The 21,063-nt window shown below is 43.8% G+C and overlaps 1 protein-coding gene across 2 annotated transcripts in view; it reads left to right on the top strand.

Annotated features, from left to right (window-relative positions):
- Window positions 1–21,063, top strand: part of LOC115086926 (follicle-stimulating hormone receptor-like) — a 458,076-nt gene that overhangs the window by 390,087 nt on the left and 46,926 nt on the right. The window lies entirely within an intron of this gene.

Raw genomic sequence — 21,063 nt, 5'->3', positions numbered from 1 at the left:
AAACAAAAAAGTAAAATGGAAAGGAGGCCTTAGAAAGGAGAAGAAAAATGAGGACATCAAGAAAAAGAGAAAAAAACCAATGCAAAGGATGCCGCACTTTACTGGATAGACCTGAAAGTTAGGAAAAACATTTTATTTTCAGTTTGGTGACTTGAATATGTAGCAGCTATACAACTCTTAGAGCAAAGTGGGTTCTCTGCAGGTTGTGATGAGTTTTATTAGTTCAATGTAAGTATTTTCCAAAAATGTTATACTCAAGCTATAGGTCCCTTCTTCAGGTGAATAATATATTTGATATTACATCTGAAGAAGGGTCTTCTGCGATTTCAAAAGCTGAAGTACAATATTTTTAGATAATCGGTATGCTGATCCAGTTATAGGTGTCAGAATCTGCCTAGAATCTCATGATTGGAATATAATTTTCAGTGCTCACTTATTGTATATTCTAAGGTAAATTTATTTTTTGGAAGAGATAGTAGAGATGTGAATCGTGTGATCGATCGTCTTAACGATCGATTTCGGCTGGGAGGGGGAAGGAATCGGATCGTCGCAGTTTGGGTTTTTTAAATATCATGAAAATCGTGTAAATCGAAAACCGGCACACTAAAACATCCCTAAAACCCACCCGACCCTTTAAAATAAATCCCCCACCCTCCCGAACCCCCCCCAAAATGCCTTAAATTACCTGGGGTCCAGTGGGGGGGAGGGCGGGAAAACCGGCACACTAAAACAACCCTAAAACCCACCCCGCCCCTTTAAAATAAATCCCCCACCCTCCCGAACCCTCCCAAAATGCCTTAAATTACCTGGGGTCCAGAGGAAGGGTCCCGGTGTGATCTTTTACTCTCGGACCTCCGGTGCTTGTAGAAATGGTGCCGGCGCTACCTTTGCCTTGTCATATGACAGGTCAAAGGTAGCGCCGGCGCCATTTTGTTTTTTGTCCCCCGAGGTCAGGAGCATGGGAAATCGCTCCCGGACCACCGCTGGACCCCCAGAAACTTTTGGCCAGCTTGGGGGAGGCCTCCTGACCCCCACAAGACTTGCGAAAAGTCCAGCGGGGGTCCAGGAACGACTTCCTGTATGCGAATCGTTTTTCTGTACGGAAAAACGATTCGCAGCAGGAGATCGCTCCCGGACCCCCGCTGGACCCCAGGGACTTTTGGCCAGCTTGGGGAGGCCTCCTGACCCCCACAAGACTTGCCAAAAGTCCAGCGGGGGTCCGGAACGACCTCTTGCGTCGAATCGTTTTCGTCTATGGCTGCCGCCATTTTGCGGTGGCCATTTTGAAAAATGGCGTCGGCTGAAGACCTCACGATCTAGTGTGCCGGTTTTCGTGCTCTCCCCCTTCCCCCGATTTAGCCACGGACCGCCGCTACGGAGGACTCCCAGGTAATTTAATGCATTTGGGGGGGGGTTCGGGAGGGTAGGGGATTTAATTTAAAGGGTCGGGGGTGGGTTTTAGGGGGTTTTAGTGTGCCGCTGGACCACCAGGTAATTTAAGGCATTTGGGGGGGGGGTTTAATTTAAAGGGTCGGGGGTGGGTTTTAGGGGGTTTTAGTGTGCCGGCTCACGATTTTAACGATTATGACGATACTTTACACACACAAACGGCAACAATACGATTCCTTCCCCCTCCCAGCCGAAATCGATCGTTAAGACGATCGAGGACACGATTCACATCTCTAGTATGGTATTTACCACCCACATCGAGTTCAGTAATCCCCAATTGACTATAACTTTGAAACAACACACCACATGCAAGTCAGTGGGGAAGTATACATTATCATGTGTCCCTGTACAGTGACTTATGTGGGCAAAACTACACGACAGTTGCATACTAGAATGATTGAACACCGGTCAAGTTTTTCAACAAAATGTTTAAATGCACCTATAGTTTCGCATTGGCCTAGAGAAGGGACACTCTTTCGACGAATTGAGAGTATGTGGTATAGAGCAAATTTTGCCACATTGGCGGGGAGGAGATATGAATAAGAAATTGATACAAGCTGAACAGAAGTGGATACATTTATTGGATACCTTGCACCCTAAAGGTCTAAATGCAGAGCTTGAACTAAATGCTTTTCTGTAAAAACTTGTTCAGGACGCTGTAGACAGGTTTGACATCACGCCATCTATGTAACCTCTGATTGGCTGGTTTTCTTGTTTTAAGTTGACAGCTTATGCTTAGACGGTCTCTGTTCCTGTTGATTCAAACCTCTTGAAATGATGGTTGTCCTGATAGAAGGTTAGAGTATTCCTTGCCAACACCAGATAAGTAAAAATGCTAGAAAATTGATAGTAGTTTACATATGAGTTTTGTTGTGACCGTCGGGCTGTGACGGCTTCGCCCCGCCTACCTTACTCTTCTTGCGGCTCCTCCCGCTCACCTTCGACTCCTGCCTGCTGCAGCATCTGTTTGCCAACCTCTCCAGCGTCCCCAGACTGGCTTTAATGCTGCTTTCCGCCATGCTCCTCCAAGGTACCATAGGGTACGCGCACGCACACCGCCCTCATCTTTATTTCCTCATTGGCGCGAACCTCAGGGGCATCCCCCTGAGATGACATCATGCTGCCCCGATATTTAAACCTACCTCTTTTGTTAGCTAATCAAGTTAGCAACAGCTTGGATTACTATGGATGGGATTCGCTCTCCGTACCGAAGCTACTCTGCCACTCCAGCATTTTCTGGATCTCTTACTGCTAACGGGGTACCCACTCCTCGGGGGCCTCTTCTGCTTCTTTCAGGTGCTATCAGGAAACCAGTACTCGCTCCTCGAGGGCTCATGTTCCCTGAGTCACTGCCTGCATCTACAATCCTTTCTACTTGGAAGACTTCACTAACAGTATCCATCTGTGAGTACAACTACCATCTATTCCACAGAACTGCTTCCCTGGAACCAGGTACTCGTTCCTCAAGGGCCTGCCCTCTGTTCCAGTGCCAGACCTCTCGTCTAGTGGAACCGCTGTGTGAGTACAATACCACTGAGTCTCCCTGCTCTAAGGGATCAGGTACTCGCTCCTCGAGGGCCTGCTCTCCCTGTCCCAGAGCTTCACCTATTCTACTTGGGACTCTGTATATTTCTCACTGTGTACTCATAACTCTCAGTCTCTTTCCACTACAACACAGCCAAGCAGAGGATCCTCTGTTTCAGCGTCCTGTGGGATACTCGCCCAGCCGGGCTCAACATCTGCTACTCACTACTGCCACCTCTGGTGGTTTCCAAAACTTTAAAATAAAGATTCAGTCTGTGTTTGTGTGTCCAGAGTCTAGCCTGACACCGTGGTCCCTTCCTGGACTGCCTCCCGTGGGCGTGGTCAGCTGCCACAGTGTCCAAGGATCCACGCAAACACCAATAACCGTAACAATTTTTTGTCTGTGTAGGAACTTGAACGGAGTGTGAATGAAGTGTTGATCCATTTAATAATGGCTGAAATGAATTAAGAAATGAATTAACATCAGCAGCTCCTGACAAAGCTGTTTTGAGAAACATTGGCCGAATGTCAAGCTGATAAAAATTATATGAGTTGTAAAACATTGAATTACAATAGAGCTGATGAAGAAACACACATGTTAATACATATTTTATTGAAACAATACAAATTCATCCAATATCACCGTGACTGGTTAAATATGAGTTGATGAAATACCATACTAACATTTGAAACACTACTGTAGCACCATGACTGTTTAAAGATCTTGACCGCAAATGATTAAAAGACCGGATGGCCTCCTTTTGAATACCGGGTAGGCACATTGTCAGGCTTGATGATGCGGCTTTAACAGTAAAAATAATTTTATTGTTCATTATAGAAATAACTGTGAGTGGCGTTGAGAGAACAAAAAGATTTTTTGAGGTTTTGATTTTTGGAAGAAGATTTCTTGAGTGGAAAACATACTTAGCTCTTTCTTTTTTCTGTCTCAGGTAACATATCAAGATGAACATCAAAGTTCTTTTTAATCTGGGTAATGGTGCCAAATACAATTGGAAATATTTCTTTTTCTCTCAGCCTCATTGTTTTACTCTCTGCTTGCATCATGCTGACTCCCCACTGGCCCCAGCAGTCCGTAAACTGATAAAACCTCTTTGACCCAAGTATTTTCTGAGATGATAACTTAACTTGATCTTCTATTTTGTGTGGGTCACACCTTTTTCACAGTCTACAGACTGTATTCAATGCAGGCTACATTAGCAGTAAAATACATCATCATAATAAAACATAATCAATTACATCATATTCAAAATTCATACATATACATACATATAATATAAATTATTACACCATTATATATAATCATAAAAAACAAACCAAAAAAATATAGAAACACTGACTGCTTACAAGTCAGCTCCGTCAACAAGTCAGCTCCGATTCCATAACTTCTGAATGATTCCCATTATCAACAGGGGTACCTCAAGGATCATCATTGTCATCTTCCTTATAGGTGAATTTTAAAAGCCCAGAGCATGCCAAAACTGGGATATATGTGCACAAATTGGGCCAGCACGCTCCAAGTGGATTTTAAAAGGTGACCGAGTACACGCATATCTCCTGTTAAGTGCACAAAACCTTTTTTTTTTAAAAAGGGGCAGAGCATTTGTTGCACTCCCTGGCTGTGGCAGGTCCATGGCCGGGTTCACTCACCTCCGATGCCAGGTCTCTGGAGCTGGCCCGACCTCCTTGGCGGCGGTGGGCAGTCACCTCCACGCCCATGCTCCCTCCGTGCTCCCGTGACCCTCCTGTGCTGCCGCGAGTTCCTCAGGGCCGACCAGGCCTCTCCACATGCGGCGCGGTGAGATGCCGCCACCTCCTCCTCTCTGGCTTGTCAGCCGTAGGTGCGTGCATGCGCGTCTCGCTGGGATTTAAAGGGGCCATGGTGGGAAAGCCTCCTGTGGCCCTAGGTGATGATGTCAACTGGCTTCACTATATAAGGCAGGCTCAGATGTTCAGAGCTTGCCTTGGCAACAGGTCTCCACACTTCTCAGCTGTGCACTTTGTTGCTGATCCAGTTCCTGATCCAGTTCCAGTTCCTGTTCCTGCCCTACCTTCAGACAGACTTCCTTGGCTTGACTCTGACCTGTACCTGACCTCGTCTATAGCCGCCTGCCTTCGACCACTCAGCCTGAACCTGTCCTCATCTCTAGCCACCTGTTTTCGACTCTCTGCCTGGACTCAACCTTGGCTCTCGTCTCTCCTTGCTGGGACCTTCTGACTCCGCTGCCTTCCGGCACTCTTCCCTCCAGACATCTCTATCAGGATCAACCATGCGGAGACCCACCTAAGTTCACCCAGCCCCAGTACCCAAGGGCTTAACCTGTGGAGAACAAGGGCTAGTATTGGTGAAACTCCAGTCGGCCTCCGCTTCCCGCTTGGCCTTGCCTCCTGATGGTGGGGACCAGTGGGGGTTTCCCCCACAGGTGGCACCAACACCACCTCGGGTCAGTGGTCCACCTCTGCAACAGCATGAGAGTGGTCTGGGCATTGGCGTTCCTGGATTTCTCAATGAAACCAGTGAGTGAATACACGTACAAGCACGCGCCAAGGTCCCATACCGCGTAACATTACTTCTGCTATGAATGGCATGTAAGTCATAAAATAAACAAATCTAGGCATGTTAGCAGGGTTTTAATGGGGCAAACAGGGGGGAAGAGAAGCTATTACACCTGGGGGGCTTGGAAGTCCTATCCCTTTCCTGTAAAAACTGGGAATAAACTGGGAAAACTGGTAATTGTGTCGGCAAGCGTGTCTACTAAACTCCCCAGCTTACATGGTAGAAGCGGCATTTGCATGCACACATGTATCCACTTAAACTTTCATGCACATGTGCATGCATTCAGCCTATTTTATACCATGCATGCATATACGCATGTATGTTATTAAAATGTACGCGCCTCTGGATGCGAGCCGGCAAATGTGCATACACGTGCGCCCTCACGGCTGTTTCAAAGTTACTATCTTATTTAATTGTCAGCTACCTTGTTCAATATCTCTGTAATCCTGATCTAAAAGTTGCTGTCTGGCTAAGGCCTATACTATAGAATCTATGTAGATGATACCGAGATGATATCTACGGAAGAGTTGGCTTAAAGGAAATAAATTAGTATTAAATAGGCAAGACTGAAGTCGTAGAATTAGTAGATGTTCCTCATCCACTTTCCCTTGCAGTTTTCATTTTAAAGGATAAACTATCCCAATTTCTAATGAAGTACAAAATTTGGTAATTATTTTTTATTCAGGTCTTTCATTTCAAGCACAAATAAAGTCTATAGTATGGAGCACTTTTTAAAATGTTGTTTGCTTCAGAAGATCAAATCATTTTTAGAACAAAATTACTTTCATACAGTGCTCCAGGCATTGATTATTACAGGTCTAGACTATTGTAATATAATTTCTTGCTACTACCTTGAAAGCCCTGCAAATAGTTCAAAATTCAGCAGCGCATGTCCTTACTGGAACTGGTCGATTTGACCATTTCACACCAATACTCTGTGTACTGCATTGGTTTCCAGTCAAATGGTGAAATACATTCAAGTTTCTGACTTTGTTTCCTTAAGTCTTGAATAATGAGATACCTCAATGCTTTGGCTCCTTGCTCAAAATCTACAGGCTTGAGAGACATTTCAGGTCATCCAATTGCTACTTATTTGAGGTTCTCTCTACATGAGCTATAAGGTTGGCAGAATGACATCATAGATTGTTTGCAGTGGCTGGCCCCATATTCTAGAACCAACTACCAGATATGCTTCATAAGGGTCCTTGTCTGAAGAAAATAAGGCAAACTTTCAAAACACATTTATTTGAAAAAGCATTTAAAGAAATTGTGTTAACATCTTTATTTCAGGCTTAAGAGGCATAGGATTTTGAATACAAGTTTGCTCCTATCATATCAATGTGCTGCCCCTGTTTTTATATTATTATCTGTGCTGTTAGTGTTTTTATGAATCTCATTTATAAACAATTTAGAATATAGGATAACAAGGTGAAGATAAACATTAAAATAAATCAACAAAATTAAATGCTAATAAAACTAAATTCTCAGACCTAGTCATTATCACAGTGAGGCAGAGGAACAACTAAACCCCATCCCTTCTACTATGTTTAAAACACAAAATAGGAGTCTCTCTGAGGCCCCAGGCTTTCAAGACAGCTGATTGTCATCAGTGAAGGCTATGGAGCTGCATATCTATGTAGTAAGACAACTAGAGAAACTGGCTGTTTGAAAATTGCCCATCTCTTACCCAAGTAAAATTATGTGCCAGGTTTAACAGCACGTGTAATTTTACCAGGCCAAGCAATAGGCAGGCTCTGGAACATGGTTAGGTTAGGGGAGGGAAGCAATACCCACAGATTGATTTTCCAATCAATGAGGGTTATTGTGAAGGAAAAAAGTATTCACAGAAAAAGCAGGTGCAAATCTCTACAGGAACTAGGGATGTGCAGCAGGGACGGATTCGTCCCATTCAGGATCCGTATTCGTAGGGGCCCAAATCTGTTGCATCCATTCTTGGAGGCCCCCAATCCATTCATATGTGAAAAATACATTTGTTCTCTCCAAAAAAACCCATCCCAGCCCTTTAAAGTTATTTATCTACAACACCCCCCCTCCCCAAAGACTTGCCAAAAGTACCTGGTGGTCCAGCGGGGTTCCTGGAGCGATCTCCTGCACTCAGGCTGTCGGCTGCTGGTATTCAAAATGGCACCGATAGCCCCTGTGACATAGTAAGGGCAAAGGCTATCGGCGCCATTTTGAATACTGGCAGCTGACGACCCGTGTGCAGGAGATTGCTTCAGGGCACCCGCTGGACCACAGGGACTTTTGGCAAGTCTTGGGGGGACTCCTGAACACACTCTGTATTTTTCTGTGATTGCAAGTCTATTTCAATTCTGATTCTTTCTTCTATATTGTCACTCAGTATCTCTTTTCTCCCACCATCCTTTTATAGACCTAATTTATCAAAAAGTCTTTCAATAAGCCAGTGGATTTCAAATCTGGTAAAAAAAAAAAAAAAATCAAAATTCCATTGGCACTTGACCTAACAAGTTTAAAAGTGAGATTTCATTGTAACAAACTATCAGGGTCATTCATTATTTTGCGATGTGCTGGTATCACGGCGGTATTATTAAAATGAGGTGAAGGGGAGGAGTGTGGGCGGGTTTAGGCGGAGTTGTCTCCCGTCAGCGCAGCGGGCGATAATGTTTTTCACATTATTGCCGGCAGAACCGTGGGAAATAACTACACCTTTTCCTGGGGCACTATGGGAGCAATAGTGTGCAGTGCGGCCTCACTGTGGTGGGCAAAACCACACCACCGTGATGCGGCTGGCTGCCCACTATCACCCCTTTCCCCTTTCCAGGGGTATAAAATAAATAGTCTTGGGCATTTGGGGTAGGATTCACACCCAATAGCCTGGTTCTTAGAATAAATATATGTAAATATATTATGTGCATGTTAATTGTATTTCCTGAGTGCCAGAGTTATTTGGAGGCCATGACAACCAAAGCTAAAAACTAATACTATAGGCTCAGAACGAGAGAAAATCTTAGATAAATCAGATGTGTCCTAATACGTACTGCATACACACTCTGTCACTGACGAGCTAATTTTTCTCTTTTTCCCTTGCACTCCCCTGCTCTCTGTTTCCTCTTTCTTTACCAGTACCCCCTCTTTCCAGTGGTCTCTGCCATTCTATGGATGACCTGTATTTCCAATCTGTGTCTCCCCTTTCTTCTCTCTCTCCAGTAAGTATCAGAATACCATAGACACAAACCTACAAAACTAATCAGTGACCCACGAGTCACCTTTTTCAGTAACAGTGCTTTCTTCTAAGCATTCTCATGACAAGAAGTACTCTTGGTCAACACCTGCCAAGGTGCTTATATAATTCTAAAGAGGAAGCAGCAGAATGCGCAAAGAGATTCCCTGTCCTAGGGAGTAGAAGCAATAAGGATGACTAGATATATATTAAAAAAAAAATAAAAAACCTTCAACTATTTAAATAATGCTTATTCCTTATTGGCAATGGCCATATTAGTTATGTAACACTCCATTGCTAAGCAGTGGGTCCCAGTAGAAGGGGCATACTAGACAGTATAGGCCAGAGGAAACTCCTGTCTGTTTACTGGAGGCTTTTACAGTGGTTAAATCCAGCTTTTATATCAGTGAGTGCCCTCTAATGTGTTTAGTTGTAAAGAGGGATTATTTTATGTAGGTGTTCTTGAGTTTATAATCCCCTTTCCCCCGCCCGCTTGAGACTTACAGGTTGAATACATTAGTTTTAGATCCTTGGTGTTCACTATAGGATTTACATGCTTAAAACTGTTTTACACGTGCAAATGCACTTTACTCATTTAAGTGGCTTTTTGGAAATTGCTACACTATATGCCATAGAATTCTCAATAAATTCTTCATGCATAAGTATATTTTAACAGATTAATTTTCAAAGGAGTTATGTACATAAATGTGACACACTATTACACTTAAAGTGCTCTTATGTGAGTAATTCCTATGAACCATTCAATAGCATATGTTCCAGCAATTTTCTAAAGTCCACTTATTCAGGTAAAGTGTATTTACATGTGTAAAACCCAGTTGTAAACTTGCAAATCCTTTTGAAAATTACCCCATGGAGTTGGATTTTAAAAGCCTGGTGCATGAATTAATTAGGGGATGCACGAATAAGTTTGGCTCGCGTGCACGGAGTAGATTTTAGAAACCACCCTGATATGTGTGTATCACCTACGGTGTGCACATCTCCAAAGATTTCAAAAAAGGGCAGAGCATGGGCATGGTCTGGGCAGGGCTTGTGCATTTCAGGGCCTGAACCAGACATGTGCATGTAAATACTTATGTGCCCTTGTGTGAGCCAAGGTCCTCTGCTGCACAATTTTACTTCTACTATGGATGATGTGTAAATTTAAAAAATAAAGAAATCAAGGTAGATCTGTGGGGTTTTAAGGGTTAGGGTTTACTGGGGGGAGTGAAGGTTCTTAAACTAGGATTTGGAGGACCTATCTTTTCACTGAGTGAACTAGGGCCGAACTGGTAAAACTGGGAATCGCATAAGCATACGCCCCTTTTAAAATCCCCTGATTTATGCAGTAGAAGCAGGATTTACATGCACATGCATGTGCCCACTTAAAATTATGGTGCACATATGAGTGCAGCCAGACTATTTTAGAACATGCGTGCAAATGCACGTGTATGTTATAAAATAGCTGTGACCCTAAGCACAGGCTGATGTATGCGCGCAGATGTGCTCCCGCGTGCTGGTTTGAATGTTACTGTCAAAGATGGAAACTTTTATACCGGGGGTGCAGGCGTTCATTTGTGCGTGTTCATTGGCTCACATCCAGGGATATGGCGATTTTATAACATACGCGCATATATGTGCGTATGTTATAAAATAATTTGAATGTACGCATGTGTGTGCACAATTTTAAGTGGACACACGCCTATGCGCAGCAATGACACTAGTGGGGGGGACTTTGATAGATGTGTGTGCCGATGCCATTACCAGTTTTCCCAGTTCATTTCCAGTTTGTTCAGGTAAGTGATAAGACTTCCAACCCCCACCCCCACCCCTAGTTTAAAAGCCTCCCTTCTTCCCTGTTAGCCCCGACACTTAAAACCCCACGATTTATCTATTTATCTTTATTTTATTACTTACACATGCTTCAATCAAGATGCAAATTTACTTGGTGGGGATCCCAGCGCAAGCCTGTGCGTGTAACTATTTACGCTCTAATTTGAAGTTGAACGCCTGCAATGCCCATGCCCCACCTGTCCCACACCAATGGCCACCTCTTTTTTGGAATTTTCCATTTGTGTGTGGAGTGGGAGATACGTGCATACTTGGCAGAGCCATCATATTTGTGTATCTCTCAGTTATGGCATGCGTCGGGCTTTTAAAATTCACCATTAAGTGCAAAAATGGGCTTCTGAAAATAGCTATGATAGTATGTTACATTTACTCGCGCAACTCTTTTGAAAATCACTTCCAATGAGAGAAGCTGCTAGTAGTAGTTTGCTAAAGCCAGGTATGCTAGTCCTCCATTTTTGTGTCCTTTCTTTGGAAGGAATCTCGTGCCACCCATTTAGGGATGGAGGGAAGAGATTGACCAAAAGCTGGATAAAAACCTCAGGTCCTCAGGGTTCTTCTCCTTTGCATGAGAACACTTAGAAATTATTATTTTTTGGAAGCTAGCAGTTTTATTATTTTTGTGTGTGGCTGGATGTTATCCTGTGGTTTTAGGAATTTTACAAGTTCACCTCTGTGCACGAATCCTGAGGAACTCAGCACTAACATAACAGAACAGAAATCTTTTGGAGGAGTGAGTGCTCAGTCAGTGCCACTTGGGAAAAGGAGGGAGACTCATCCAATGCTCACCCAGATAAAGCAGCAGCAGATTTGGTACCAAGACAGTAGGGAAGAGGGAGGGAAGAGAAAAAAACCAAATAAAAATCAAGCAGAAGATCCCAGGTACATAAGGAAACTCTCTGTAGAAAAGAAACATTTTGTCATCTACCTCATGGAGAGTTCTAACGTCAAGGAAGGAATAAAGTGATCCAGGGAAGAACAGATTTACCTAGCAAAAGCAAATGTATGCATGCTCTTATGTGCAATCCGTGCGCTATTGAATGCTTCCTGAGTGCTGTCTGGCTTTATCTGAATTCTATGCTGTGCTAATGTTTTCTGTGAGTTTTGTTTACTGTACTTTTGCTTCTTGTTCTGGACTACTGAGACAAGCTAGTACTATGGCTACCCTGAGCTTCAGTTACATTGTTTATGTGGGTTTATTTTACTATTTACTTGCTTTTTGTTGTTGGTCTTCTCCCAGTTTCAGCTATACCTACCTATAAACCATGTTATTCCGGTAGTAACAGGGAGAGGTATTTATGGCAAATTGTCTAGCCAAAGATTCATTTGCATTGATAGACTTAGATATTCAATGCAGAATTATTTAATCAATTGTGTGAAAGATACCTCTGTCTCAAAAAATTGTTCTGCTTCTCTTTCCTTAATGTTGATCAATGGACAGGTTATTCAGAAAAAGATCCCTGTTTTGCTTGAAAAATCTCCTGATATTGTATGTGTGACAGACACCACATTGGTGAATCAATTGAGTATTCCTGGTTATGATGAGTTCTCTAAAGTTTAAATATCGATCTAAACGGAAGGGAGGGGAGCTTTTAATAGTAGCTAGTAGGGATGTGAATCGTGTGCCCGATCGTTCGGGTTCGGCTGGGGGGGGGGGGGGAGGGAAATCTGATCGTTACGAAATGTGAATTGGAATCGGTTCCGATTCCAATTCACATCACTAATTTTTTTTAGTGAGGCCCGCGCCGATAAAAAAAAAACCCCACCCTGACCCTTTAAAATTACCCCCTTAGCCTCCCCCACTCTCCCTTCCCCCCCCAAACTTTTTACACATACCTGGTGGTCCAGGGGGGCCACGGGCAGCGATCTCCCGTTCCCACGCTATCAACTGCGCTAAAAAAAATGGCGCCGATGGCCCTTTGCCCTTACCATGTGACAGGGCAAAGGTAGCGCCGGCGCCATTTTGAATATTGGCAATACGGCCTGCGTGCAGGAGATCGCTCCTGGACCCCCGTTGGACCCCCAGGGACTTTTGGCCAGCTTGGGGGGGGCCTCCTGACCCCCACAAGACTTGCCAAAAGTCCAGCAGGGGTCCGGGAGCGACCTCCTGCACTCCGGCCGTATTGCCAGTACTCAAAATGGCGCCGGCGCTACCTTTGCCCTCACAATGTCACAGGGGCCAACCGCAAAGGTAGCGCCGGCGCCATTTTGAGTACTGGCAATATGGCCGGAGTGTAGGAGGTCGCTCCCGGACCCCCGCTGGACTTTTGGCAAGTCTTGTGGGGGTCAGGAGGCCCACCCAAGCCGGCCAAAAGTCCCTGGGGGTCCAGCGGGGGTCTTGGAGCGATCTCCTGCATGCGGGCCGTATTGCCAATATTCAAAATGGCGCCGGCGCTACCTTTGCTCTGTCACATGGTAAGGGCAAAGGGCCATCGGCGCCATTTTTTTTAGCGCAGCTGATAGCGTGGGAATGGGAGATCGCTGCCTGTGGCCCCCCTGGACCACCAGGTATGTGTAAAAAGTTTTGGGGGGGTGTCGGGAGAGTGGGGGAGGCTAAGGGGTAATTTTAAAGGGTCAGGTGGGGTTTTTTTATCGGGCCATCGGCGCCATTTATATTAGTCGCAGCCAAAATGGCGCCGATAGCCCGAGAGCGGGAGATCGCACCGGGACCACCCCCCCCCCCCACTGGACCACCAGGTAATTTAAAACATTTTGGGGGGGTCGGGAGTGTGGGGGATTTGTTTTAAAGGGTCTGGGTGGGTTTTAGGGTTGTTTTGGTGTGCCGGTTTTCCCGCTCTCCCCCTCCCCCGATTTACGATTTTTCACGATAAATCAGGGGAATTTCTATTGTATCGTGACTCTAACGATTTTTGACAATTTAAAATATATCTGACGATTTTTTTAAATCGTCAAAAAACGATTCACATCCCTAGTAGCTAGAACTGCTTTCCATCTAATATTTGTTCTTACTTAAGATAGTCTGCCTATTGCAATATTGTTGTTGACCACTTCTTTAAATTACAGCATTTGTCTGGTATATGCTCCTCCAAACTGTTTAGCTAATAATTTATCAATTTTTATTGACTCCTTCTTTTTGTAAAGGTAGATCTCAAAAATGCTATTGTCCTTGGGGATTAAACATTCTTAGTCTCACTCTTTCTTCCATTGGCTATGACTTTATATTTGCTATGAAAGCAGTAGAACTATCTCAGTTCATTCATGGGCCTACTCACACATGGAGCCATACACTGGATTAGTTTTTCTATGGACAGACTGGCTGGATGAGGGTTGTTCTCATACCACAATATCTGAAGTTCCTTGGTCTGATCACTATATAATTCATTGTTTCATAATTTACCCTCTGGAATATTTTTGGGGAGAAGTTTCTCCTCAGATTATTATGCATAGATCACTGATAGGCAGTGATCTCCTTAGGACTCTCTGGGTACCAGACCTAGTGGTACCGGATGATGACGATGATGTTGAAAGTTTACTTGAATGATGGAAGAGTTCCCTTCATGAAAAATAAGACAAAATCACCCCTGCATAATCTTTTCTTGCGAAACATACATGATGTGCCCCATGGTTCTCTTCTACCCTGCGTAACCTTAAGACAGATTTGCACAGGTCCGAGCACCATTTGCGCAAATCTAAATCAGTAGATAACCTTGAAATTTATAGAGTGAATCTGAAGACATACAAAGATGCCATTAATTGTGCTAAGAAGGAATGGAATTCAACTCGTTTACTGACAGCTGTGTCTAGTCCATGCAAACTTTTTGGAATTGTCTATTCTCTAGCATTTAGCTCTTCAGCAGCCTCAGCATCCAGGAATAACATCACTTGTGAACAGTTTTCCTCTATTTTCACTCAACAACTTCCCAGGTTTTAGAATAGCTCAACAAGTCTCCGGCTACTGTTGCAACTACCTGCACACAATCATCTCCCTGAGCGTCACAATACTTAGGCCCAGGCCAAAATCTCAGCCTTGCATAGTCCTAAACCTCAGAAGGTTGCTGTAACCTTGGACTAAGTCCTATGCAAGGCCCAGGATGGAGGTCTGGACCCGAAGCAAGGACCTCGGCCTAAGCCAGGACCCGGGCTCAGACCCAATGCCACAGTATGGCCCAGATGTAAGATCCCAATGCTGGGGCCTTGCCTAAGCCATGGCCTGTACCCAGGCCCAACGCCAAGGCCCAGCTCAGAGGCTGGGTCCCAAAGCCTGGGCCTCAGCTCAGGGTCAGGCCCAGGCCCAGGCCCAGAGCCTGGGCCTTGGATTTCTTCAACATCTTCTTTCTTCAGCTCGGGTCTGGGTCTGGGCCAGGATGCTATGTCAGATTTGATAAGAAATGGGGGGGGGGGGGTCTCTTCGGGAAATTTCCCAGGCCTGGTCCATTGTTTGGGTCTTGGCCTAGATCCTGGCATTGCACTCAGGAGTATTCCATGGCCTCTTTGTCTGGTTATAACCTATGCGTATGCCTAGGCGAGGCCCAGGCTTCGGGTCTAGGCCACGGTGCTGAAGTCATGCTCGGGCATAGGCCAGGACCCATGCTTTCAGTCTCAGTATACTCACAAGGGGGCCATTGCAATAATCTTCGCGGAAAGTGGGCACTGACTTTTCAGCGCCTGCTTTCTTAATGCATGCATGGCGCTCGCAATATGTAAATTAGTGGTCATGCTAGGAAGGAGGCGCTAGGGTCGCTTGCGCAACCTTAGTGCCTCCTTGCTGATGCGACCCGCTGCGGCTGCCGGTTATGAAGACCGACACCGGTAAACTCGGCCTCAGTTTTCATAACCTGTCTATCTGCCAGTAATGAAAACGGCTGCTGAGTTTATCAGTGGCCATTTTCATTACTGGCAGATGGCTGGTTATGAAAACCGACGCCAATTTTACTGGCGTCGGTCTTCATAACTCAGCGGTCTGCCGAGTTATTTATTTATTTATTTTTTACTTTAAAAAAGAAGTACAGAAAAGCATTTTTTTCTGCTTTTTGTACTTCTTTTCAATGCACTCAGATATTAACGCCTGCTCCAGGCAGGCGTTAATAGCTGAGCGATAAATGTGCATCTGAGACGCACATTTATCTTTTGCATTTGGAGCGAATAAGTAATAGGCTCATTCACATGCATTTGCATGTGATAAGCGCTAACTCACTCACTCCGCATTGGACATACGTTAAATAGGCGCTAATTCCCCTATTGTATTAGGGGGCGGATTAGCGCCTTTTTAACCCACGTCCGACAGCGGGTTAAGCAGTGCGCTCAGCTGAGCGCACTGTATTGCATCGGCCCCTAGGTGAGGCTCCACCATCTATTTCCAACGGTGACTTTTTAATATTTTAAATAGGTTTTCAAAATGAAACACGATTCTGTCAAAATTTCATTGGAATTTAACTTGTTCTGTTTTGAAAATGATCTGAAAAGACATAGGAAATTTCAACTCATTTCCTATTTCATTTTTCCTGAATACCCATCCCTAATATTCAAGTGACATGGCTGCACCATTGAATATACAGCACTAATTAGCCAGATAGGTTTATCTGGCTAACTAGCACAGCTGCACGGTGGTTGAATATGGACCTTTTAAGAGCCTATATTTAGGCCTGATATTCATTTGCCTAGATTTTGGCTCCTAGGTTATATGCCTATTGCTGAAAACCAGTGCTAAACACCTAAGTTTTGTCAGTGCCATAACGCTGCCATTATAGCTGTATGCAGCCCTCTGCAGAGCCCACCCACTTTTTCAGGACCCTAAGTTAAAGAGCTGAAAGAAACTTGGATTCTAAATTTATGGACAGCATTAGGAAATTTTCAAAAGGGCCAAATTAGTGATCTAACACCCAAAATTAGGCACCTAAACCATTTGAAAATTGACCTCCATAAGGCCAAAATTCAGTAAGCTGATTAGTGGATAGGTTATCTGGTTAAAGTTAGCTGGATAACTTGACCTGGATATCTAGTATGATATGGGTCCCACCGGATACCCTTTATTGTAGTTATCAAATTTTAAATATGTCCGGTTATGTCTAAAGTTATCCATCCCTACCACTTAACCAGATATCTTTTCTTATTAAAGGATTCCCACTTTTGAAGATATCTGATTAAGTGGCGAGTTATCCAGCCTCACAAAGCCAGATAATTTAGACCTGTTCTAAAGTAGGTCTAAAGTTATCTGTCTGATTTAGCTAGATAATGACTTATTCAGCTATAATTTAGTCTGATAAGTGGCTGAATATTGCAAACATTTGCCATTTTGATGGATAACATGAGTTATCTGTCTAAATGGCTTTGAATATTGACCTGTATGTTACTAAGCTACATTTCCAATGTCTATAATCTTTATAGTGAGGCACAATAGCATGTTTTGCTAAGCCTAACAAGTTAAAACAAATTCATAATGCTTTACAATCTTTCAAATTTTATTTTAAAGTAGAGAGGAAAAAAAACTTGCATTTGACTTGCACAATCAAGCAGCAGGTGAGAAGGTTCACTGTACTTCTGACTTGCACAGATCTTATTAGACTAGGTCATGGAAGAAATAATAATAATTGTAAATGTCCCCAGGGAAATATCCTAATGATGCTGTCTGCACACTACACAGCAGCATGACGCAGAGCAGGAACATCAGCAAATGATGCATGGAAAGATTTTTTAATGAAATTCAGTCATTTAAACTATTACAATACTTCCAACAGAAGAAAGGCAGGACTTCTTCTCTGCAGTGATTAGTAAAAACATAATTCTTTAATGCTTACCTTGCAAACAGAAGCTATAAAAATCATGGCAGACAGTTTATAGTACGCCTGTGAGAAACAGTTTAAAAAGCATTGTAGCAGCTGAGGAATTCAGATGAGGTTATTGATGTCAGTTTTAAAAAAATACATAGTTCTGCCAGGTCATATATTTAAGGTTATTTGTGGGGAGGGGAACCTTCTAGAGCTAAATATCCTGCTACTTTGGTCAGCTAAACTTTAATCTGGATACGAAAGCAGAAGCATATCGGTGACTTGCAGAAATGCATCAGTTCTTGTAATACTGCATAGTTCCACATAGTGTAGGTAATTAAAGAACAGCAAAGCATGCACTGAGGGCACTGCAAAATATGAGGGCAAAAGCATTCAGCATTTAGGAAGAGCATTGAATTCTGCTGAGTTATTGCACCTATAAAAAGGATATATTTTAAAATATATTTTGGTGTTGAATAATTAATTGCTATGCTTTTTATATTATTTTCCACTGTCTCAGCTGATGTTTCCATGAATTTAGGTCAGCATTTTTTGGTTTGTTTATTTATTTAAGAACATAAGAAAATGCCATACTGGGTCAGACCAAGGGTCCATCAAGCCCAGCATCCTGTTTCCAACAGTGGCCAATCCAGGCCATAAGAACCTGAGCTACCTTTCACCCCCATCAAAGCAGTGTACATTCAGGTACTGCATGTTGTTAAGTCTGTTGCGCTGTCTAGGATTAGCTTTTATGTGCTGATTTCAACACATTCAGGCCGATTCAGAATGGATCACAGGAGAACGGGTGCTCCGTGTTGCGGTAAAAGGAGGCACTAGGGAGGATTATGTACCCCTAGCACCTCCTTGGCCCAGGAGAGGTGGCTCTGTCAGTGGATTTAGGGAACCGACACTCAATTTTATGAGATTCGGTTTTCTGAAACCGCTGAGGGCGATCGGTTAGAAAAACAGATGCCAGTAAAATTGAGCATCCGTTCTCCTAACCAGACCGGCCGGCACATTTTCTGCTTTTCTGTACACTTTTTCGGGCAGGCGTTAGTTTATGAGCATAAAATGTGCAGATTGGCTGCACCTTTTACTTACAGAATGCTGGGTGACTGACTAATAGCCTCAACAACGCATTTGCATTTGCATGTGATGAACGCTATTAGTTTTCAGGGGGTTTGGCTGCACATTTTCAAGGCGCTAAACCCCTTACAGTATAAGGGGTAATAGACGTCCCTCGAAAACACGCGGCCAAACCTGTGTTAAACAGGTTTGGCCGCTTGTTAACTTAATTTAACTTAATTTAATTTAATGTAATCAATTTAATTTTCTAATTGTTTTAATTGCTTTATTTGCATTGCATTTGTTTTTCCCATGTTGCCTTGTGTGCCCGTTTTTTGCTCCTTTCCATACTTTCTATTGGTTCTATGTACCCCCTTCCCCCTTCCCTGTTCAATGTATTTTCCATTCTTTTGTTCCACTGTAAACCGATATGATGTTTCGACTAATATCGGTATAAAAACATTCTTAAAATAAATAAATAAACAGTGCACACGGCCGCGCACCCTAGGAGGCCCTCAAGAAAATCATGGCGAACATCATTGCCATTGCCGATCCGTGGACACCGGAGAAAGCGGCATGAAGACGCGGCAGCAGCCATCTTCCCAAGGCTTGAAGATGGCTTGAAGCTGTCTGAGACCGACGGACGCAACAGTACCCCCCTTCAAAGGGCCCCCTCCAGACCCCCTACCTGGTCTAGGTTTTTGAGGATGCGATCAATGAAATTGAGGAAGCATCTATTTGTCCATGATATTAGCCAATGGTTCCCAAGAGTTTTCTTCTGGTCCGTATCCCTCCCATGACAGGAGGTATTCCCAAACTCTGCCTCTCTTTCTTACATCAAGGATGACATCAGCCTTATATTCGATGTCTTCTGTATCAACTAGGGTAGGTTCAGGTGTTTTGGTGGAAAACTCGCTAAGAACAAGCGGTTTCAGCAGCGAAACATGGAATGCATTATGAATCCTCATAGCTGGAGGGAGTCTCAGACTATAGGTGAGTGAGCCCAACCGTCGGAAAATAGGAAAGGGTCCAACAAAGCGTGGAGCAAATCGAGCAAATGGAAGCTTAAGTCTCAGATGTTTAGTAGAAAGCCAAACTTTATCTCCAGGCTGGAATTCAGGAGCCTTTCTTCAGTGAGCATCATAGCCTTTCTTTGCTCTTTGTCCTGCTTTTTGGAGCATCTCTTTAGTCTTTCTCCAGTGCTGCTGTATATCTTTGGCAGTAGATTGAGCTGCCGGGGACGACACAAAGTGGAAGTGGTAAAGATGGTAAAGGTTGTCGCCGTAGACCACATCAAATGGAGTAGATCCAGTAGATGACGCTGGATGCAAATTGATGGCAAATTCAGCCCAAGGCAACAGTTCAGCCCAGTCATTCTGTAGTGAACCGACATAGGCATGGAGGAACTGTTTGAGACTTCTATTCTTTCTCTCAGTTTGGCCATTTGACTGAGGATGATACACAGAAGTGAAGTCAAGTGTGATGTCGAATTTCTTACACAAGGCTTTCTAGAACTTAGCTGTAAATTGAGCTCCTCTGTCGGAAACAATATGTGTAGGCATGCCATGTAGGCGAAAGATGTGACTGATGAATAATTTAGCAAGTTCCATGGCTGATGGCAAGCCAGGGAGAGCCCTGAAGTGAGCCATCTTCGAAAATCGGTCCACTGTAACCCAAATGGTATTGTTACCTCCGGAAAGTGGCAGGTCCACCACAAAATCTATTGCAATATGGGTCCAGTGTTCATCCGGTGCTGGCAAATGTTGAAGCAGGCCCCAAGGACATCTGGGCGGAGATTTCTGTCTGGCACAATTGGAACAGGAGGCTACATAAGCTAGAGTGTCTTCTTTCATGGTGAGCCACCAATAGTACTTTTGTAGCTTGGCCAGTGTTTGCCATTGACCAGGGTGTCTGGCCAGTTTCGAATCATGAGCCCATCTTAGCAATTTCTTTCTTAGATTGCAGGGTATAGTGGTCTTGCCCGGGAGTACCAGATGTGTAGCTATGAGAACCACTCTTTTCGGGTCAATAATATGCTGGGGTTCATCAGGTATGTCCTCTGAGAAGAAAGAGCGAGATAATGCATCTGCTCTGACATTCTTGTCAACAGGGCGATATTTCAGCAAAAAGTCAGATCTGTTGAAGAACAGGGACCACCTTGCCTGTCTATGATTGAGGCATTGAGCGTGAATGAGGTACTCCAGATTTTTGTGATCAGTGTAAACAGTAATCTGATGTTCTGCACCTTCAAGCCAGGAGCGCCATTCTTCAAATGCCATTTTTATTGCCAACAGTTCTTTATCCCCAATGCCATAGTTCTTCTCTGCTGGCAAGAAGCATCGGGAAAAGAATGAACAGGGGTGCAAGATCTTTAAATCACCTACATCAGTGGCATCGACTTCCACAATGAAGGGTCGAGTAGGGTCTGGATGGTAGAGACATGGTTTGCTTTGAAAGGCGTCTTTTAACTTCTGGAACGCAGTCACAGCTTCCATAGACCAAATAGCAGCATTGGCTCCCTTCTTAGTCATTGCTGTTAATGGAACAGTCAATGAGGAGTAATTTTTAATAAAGGTCCGGTAGTAGTTTTTAGGCCCGTGGGTTGTGGCCATTTTTGAATACTCTTAAGCTTCTGAGGGTCCATTTGGAAACCATTGTTTGAGACAATGTAACCTAAT

The sequence above is a fragment of the Rhinatrema bivittatum genome, chromosome 3 (assembly GCF_901001135.1).
Source record: "Rhinatrema bivittatum chromosome 3, aRhiBiv1.1, whole genome shotgun sequence".
NCBI classification, from domain to species: Eukaryota; Metazoa; Chordata; class Amphibia; order Gymnophiona; family Rhinatrematidae; genus Rhinatrema; species Rhinatrema bivittatum.
This window is presented reverse-complemented; position numbering and strand designations above follow the sequence as displayed.